Raw genomic sequence first — 6,340 nt, 5'->3', positions numbered from 1 at the left:
GCAGCCAGGCAGAGGCAGCACACACTGAGGCAGAGGCAGCCAGGCAGAGGCAGCACACACTGAGGCAGAAGCAGCACACACTGAGGCAGAGGCAGCCAGGCAGAGGCAGCACACACTGAGGCAGAAGCAGCACACACTGAGGCAGAGGCAGCCAGGCAGAAGCAGCACACACTGAGGCAGAAGCAGCACGGCAGAAGCAGCACACAGTGAGGCAGAAGCAGCACACACTGAGGCAGAGGCAGCCAGGCAGAGGCAGCACAACTGCTTGCACCTTAGCTCCACTTCTCTTACTTGCCCGAGGGCAAAGGCTCTTTTGGCCACCAAGCAGATGGCATTTGTCAAACTGACCATGTTAGGTGAGCCCAGACCCTGCTCCCCCTTATTTGAGCTGGACACCAGCGAGCACCTAAACACCTCTGGGTCCCTGTTTATCACTCTGGGAGGGGACACAATGGCCCAAGCCTTTGTTTTCCTCACACCCTTGCTTCCCCCATCAGCAGAAGGCTGGGGCAAGCCAGGACATCTCATAGGCCTATTGCAGCCTTCCAGGACAGCCTCCTGCTGCCAGGCTCCTGCCCCAGGCTGGGCAAGCTCTGCTTCCTATGGGACAGCAAAAAGACTTCTCCTTTGCCCTACCCTGTTTCCTGCACCTCTTTTGACTTCCAGCAATGCCAACAGGACTGCATCAGCATGCTTCAGGCAGCCCTAATTGGTTTTCTGCCCTGCCAATGTCTGAAGGCTCTTTTAAGATGCATAAAGCTCCCAGGATGGTCAGGTCAGATTGCTGATGGGAACATTTAGCCTCTTGGAGACATGGATCTCAAAGTGCATCTCTGCAGCTGCTTTTCTGCTGAGCCACCAGACCTTATCTCTTGTGCTTAATGGAGCAGCTCTGCCACCAGCCAGGCCTGCTCATCAATACCTAAAGGGCAAGGGATAAGAGGTTGCCATGGGCAGGGACACTTCCCACCAGCACAGGGTGCTCAAAGGCCTCATCCAGGCTGGCACTGGACACCTCCAGGAAGGTTGTGGAGCACAGAAGCACCCAATGTGATCTTTGATCACATTGGGTGCTTCTGTGCTCCACAACCTCCCTGGGAAACCTGTGCCAGGGTCTCACCCCCCTCAACCTATGCCAGTGCCTCACCACCCTCACTGTCTGTGCTCCACAACCTCCCTGGACAACCTGTGCCAGGCTCTCCCCACCCTCACTCTCACCAATCTCTCCCTCATCTCCACTCTCCCCTCTCCCAGCTCCAAGCCATTGTCCCTCAGCCTGGCACTCCCAGCCCTTGCCCAAAGTCCCTTCCCAGCTCTCCTGCAGCCCCTTCAGGCACTGGAAGCTGCTCTAAGGAGCCTTCTCCAGCCTGAGCAGCCCCAACTCTGCCAGCCTGTGCCCACAGGGGAGGTTCTGCAGCCTCTGCTCAGATCTGTGGCTTCCCCTGGAGCCTCTCCAGCAGCTCCAGATCCTTCTTGTGCTGGGGACTCAGAGCTGCAGGTCGGGGCTGAGCAGAGCAGAGGGGCAGAATCCCCTCCCTGTGCTGCTGCTCTCCCTGCTCTGCCTGCAGCCCACGACGTGGTCTGGTACTTGTGGCTCAGCCTGGGCAGGGTGCTCAGAGAAGGGCAATGAGGCTGGGGAGAGGCCTTGAGCACAGCCCTACGAGGAGAGGCTGAGGGAGCTGGGATTGGTTAGCCTGGAGAAGAGGAGGCTCAGGGCAGACCTCATTGCTGTCTGCAACTACCTGAGGGGAGGTTGTGGCCAGGAGGAGGTTGCTCTCTTCTCTCAGGTGGCCAGCACCAGAAGGAGAGGACACAGCCTCAGGCTGTGCCAGGGGAGATTTAGGCTGGAGGTGAGGAGAAAGTTCTTCCCTGAGAGAGTCATTGGCCACTGGAATGGGCTGCCCGGGGAGGTGGTGGAGTCGCCGTCCCTGGAGCTGTTCAAGGCAGGACTGGACGTGGCACTTGGTGCCATGGTCTGGCCTTGAGCTCTGTGCTAAAGGGTTGGACTTGATGAGCTGTGAGGTCTCTTCCAATCCTAATAATACTGTGAGACTGTGAGATGTGTCCCAACACTGCCAGCTGCCAACAGCAGGCTTGGGCTGTGCCCGCGGCAGGCAGTGCCATGCTTACCCCAGCCGTGCCCGGCAGAGCCGAGTGCCCGCACGGCGCCTCCCTGAGCCCTTCGCCCCGCTCCAGGCCCCAGGAAGCAGCAGATGAAGGCAGCTCCATCCCTCGCGGTCAAACTTTCCAGACAGCTCAGCGGTTTCTAAATAAAGCCCTCTCCGTGGGGAGGCTTCGCTCGGCAGCCAGCAGCGAGCGCGCAGTGTCCTCTCCTGGCCGCGCCGGGCGGGCACCGCTCGGGTCCGCCTCTCTTCAGAGCGTTAACAGCATCACAGCATCACAGCGTCACAGTACCACCAAGGTTGGAAGAGACCTCACAGCTCATCAAGTCCAACCCTTTAGCACAGAGCTCAAGGCCAGACCATGGCACCAAGTGCCACGTCCAGTCCTGCCTTGAACAGCTCCAGGGACGGCGACTCCACCACCTCCCCGGGCAGCCCATTCCAGTGGCCAATGACTCTCTCAGGGAAGAACTTTCTCCTCACCTCCAGCCTAAATCTCCCCTGGCACAGCCTGAGGCTGTGTCCTCTCCTTCTGGTGCTGGCCACCTGAGAGAAGAGAGCAACCTCCTCCTGGCCACAACCTCCCCTCAGGTAGTTGCAGACAGCAATGAGGTCTGCCCTGAGCCTCCTCTTCTCCAGGCTAACCAATCCCAGCTCCCTCAGCCTCTCCTCGTAGGGCTGTGCTCAAGGCCTCTCCCCAGCCTCGTTGCCCTTCTCTGGACATGCTCAAGCATCTCAATGTCCCTCCTAAACTGGGGGGCCCAGAACTGAACACAGAACACAGAATAATCGGAGAACCACTCAGGTTGGAGAAGCCCTCTGAGGTTTAGGAAGGGCAGGTCCTGTCTCACCAACCTGAGCTCTGTCTATGATCAGGCTCCTGCCTGCTGCATGTGGGGCAGGCTGTGGATGTAGTCTACCTGGGCTGCAGCAAAGCCTTTGGCACTGTCTGCCACAAGAAGCTCCTGGCCAAGCTGGCAGCTCATGGCTGGGACAGATTCACTCTGTGCTGGGTCAGGAACTGTCTGGATGGCAGAGCCCAGAGAGTGGTGGTGAATGGTGCCACATCCAGCTGGCAGCTGTCACCAGTGTTGTTCCCCAGGGATCAGTGCTGGGCACAGTCCTGTTCAATATCTTCATTGATGATCTGGAGCAGGGGATTGAGTCCAGCAGCAGTGAGTTTGCAGCTGGCACCAAGCTAGGAGCAGCTGTGGAGCTGTGGGAGGGTAGCAGAGCCCTGCAGAGAGACCTGGCCAGGCTGCATGGGTGGGCAGAGGCCAAGGAGATGAGACTGAACAAGGCCAAGGGCAGGTTCTGCACTTTGGCCACAACAACCCCAAGCAGCTCCAGGCTGGGGCCAGAGTGGCTGAGAGCAGGCAGGCAGAGAGGGACCTGGGGGTACTGATAGAGAGTAGCTGAAGCTGAGCCAGCAGTGTGCCCAGGTGGGCAGCAGAGCCAATGGCATCCTGGGCTGGCTCAGGAGCAGTGTGGGCAGCAGGACAAGGGAGCTGCTTCTGCCCCTCTGCTCAGCACTGCTCAGGCCACCCCTGCAGTGCTGTGTCCAGTTCTGGGCTCCTCCATTGCAGAGAGCTGTTGAGGTGCTGGAAGGTGCCCAGAGCAGGGCAGCAAGGCTGGGGAGGGGCCTGGAGCACAGCCCTGTGAGGAGAGGCTGAGGGAGCTGGGGGGGTGCAGCCTGCAGCAGAGGAGGCTCAGGGCAGAGCTGATTGCTGCCTGCAGCTGCCTGCAGGGAGGCTGTAGCCAGGTGGGGTTGGGCTCTGCTGCCAGGCAGGCAGGGCCAGAAGAAGGGGACACAGCCTGAAGCTGTGCCAGGGCAGGTCTGGGCTGGATGTTAGGAGGAAGTTGTTGTCAGAGAGAGTGATTGGCACTGGAATGGGCTGCCCAGGGAGGTGGAGTCACTCTGCCTGGAGGTGTTCAGGAAAAGCCTGGATGAGGCACTCAGTGCCATGGTCTGGTTGACTGGATAGGGCTGGGGGCTAGGTTGGACTGGCTGAGCTTGGAGCTCTCTTCCAACCTGGTTGATTCTATGATTCTGAGGTCATCCAGCCCAGCCAGCAACCCCACCCCAGCGCAGGCACCAAGGCATGGGCACAGGTTTCCTGCACACCTCCAGGTCCCTGTGGATGATTGGGGTTTTGCACTGGTGCAGCCTGGCCACGGCCTCGCAGGTGTCGCAGAAGATCTGCAGCACTTCGCTCTCGCTGAAGCCTGTCTGCAGGCGCTGGTTCATCAGGTTCACCACCTGACCCCCTGCGGAGCACAAAGCCCAAGAGCCACAGTCAGAGCAGGGCTTGGAAAGCCCCAGGCAGGGGCCAGGCTCAGCTGGCAGCAGCAGCGAGCGCTGCACGGCAGGGGACAGCACTTGGATGTGCTTCTCTCCTGCAGCTCCCAGCCTCACCTCGCCGGGGCTCAGCAGGCACAAAGCACTCAGCTGTAGGGCAGGGAAAAGCAGCCAAGGGGCCCCAGGGGCCTTTCCTCAGAGCATCAGAGAGTGCTTTGGGATGCAAAATCCCTCTGAGGTCAGCCAGCCCCAGCCAACAACCCAACCCCACCATGGGCACCAAACCATGGGCACCAAACCATGGGCACCTGCAGGCATGGGCACTCCACCACCTCCCTGGGCAGCCTCTGCCAGTCCCTGGCCACTCTTGCAGCAGAGAAACTTTTCCTCATCTCCAAACTAACTCTTCCCTGGCACAATTTCAGGCTGGTTCCTCTCCTTCATCACCTGAGACCAGGGAGAAGACCTCAACCCCCACCTGGCTCCAGCCTCCTCAGGTTGCTGCAGAGAGCAGTGAGTTCTCAGCCTCCTCTTCTCCAGGCTGGACACCCTCAGGTTCCTCAGCTGCTCCTCACCAGCTCCAGACCCTTCCCCAGCTTTGTCAGCATTCTCTGGCCCTGCTCCATCCCCTCAATATGCTTCTTGGAGTAAGGGGACCAAAACTGACCCCAGGATTTGAGGTGTGGCCTCACCAGTGCCCAGCAGAGCAAGGCCTGGGTTCTGTTCTCAGTGCTGGTGGCATCCTTTGCTCCTCACTGGCTTTCTCCTCTGCTCCTGCAGCTTTTCAGCACCAGACCCATCATGTGCAGGTGCCTGACCTGGTACCCTCCCTCCAAGCACTGCCTGGGCCAAGAGTTCCTACGACAGAACCATTCAGGTTTGAAGAGACCTCTTAAGATCCCCAAACCCAACACTGAGCCAGCAGTGCCAAAACGAAGCAGCTGAATATCTGTGTGCCTCAGACACCCTCTCAGCTGGGCAGCCTCAGCTCTGCCTCCATCCCCTAGAGCTGGGTTACAGCCAGATCACAGAGCAGCTAAGTGAGATCAAGCTACACAGAGGCAGATATTAATTAAGAGGGGGGGAAAAATGAAAGCTCCTCATTTCCTCCTCAGAACTATCTGTGTGCTAATTGGAGTAAACACTCATTAAGCCCATTAAATGAGAGTTAGGGCTGATAATGCTTTTAGGGCTGCTGGCAGCAGTGTTGCAGCAGTTCATAGCCTGCAGCCAGCTCTGGGGAAGGAAGCTTTAGCTTCTACCACAAATCGTCTGCAGCTTCCCCAGGGACATCAGGACTTTGCCCCACTGGAAGTCTCTCTGTGGAGCTGGAGCATGCCCTGAGGCCTGGGGATAAATGGTACCAATTAGGCTTGGGGTCACAGGAACCATGGGGTTGGAAGGGACCCTCCAAGGGCAGCTTGCCCAGAACCCTGCACTCAGCAGGGACACCTCCAACTGGAGCGAGTTGCTAAGGTCCCCATCAGGTTTGACCTTGAATGTCTCCAGGGATGGAGCCTCAAGCACAGCCCTGGGCAGCCTGTGCCAGGCTCTCAGCACCCTCCTGGTGCACAACTTCCTCCTGATGTCCAACCCAACCCTGCCCTGCTCCACTTCCAAACCACTGCCCTCATCCTATGCCCACAGCCCCTCCTGAGCAGTCCCTCCCCAGCCTGCCTGCAGCTCCCCTTCGGGTGCTGGAAGGCTGCTCCAAGGGCTCCCAAGAGCTGTGCTGAGGCAGCCACATGGACAAGCTCCCTGGAGCCTGCCTGCAGCCCAGCTGCTAAATTTAGGTCTCCTGCAGCAGGAGAGCTTGTGCAGTGCACTGGGCTGAGGCACGAGTGTGGGATCAGCTGGGAAAGAGCCTCAGAGGGTTGCTTTACTCCTTCTAACAGCTGCACTTTGACATCAGCAGCCA

Source organism: Pogoniulus pusillus, chromosome 42 (genome assembly GCF_015220805.1).
Source record: "Pogoniulus pusillus isolate bPogPus1 chromosome 42, bPogPus1.pri, whole genome shotgun sequence".
Classification (NCBI taxonomy): Eukaryota; Metazoa; Chordata; class Aves; order Piciformes; family Lybiidae; genus Pogoniulus; species Pogoniulus pusillus.
The sequence above is the reverse complement of the archived record's forward strand: the minus strand, read 5'-3'. Positions refer to the sequence as shown.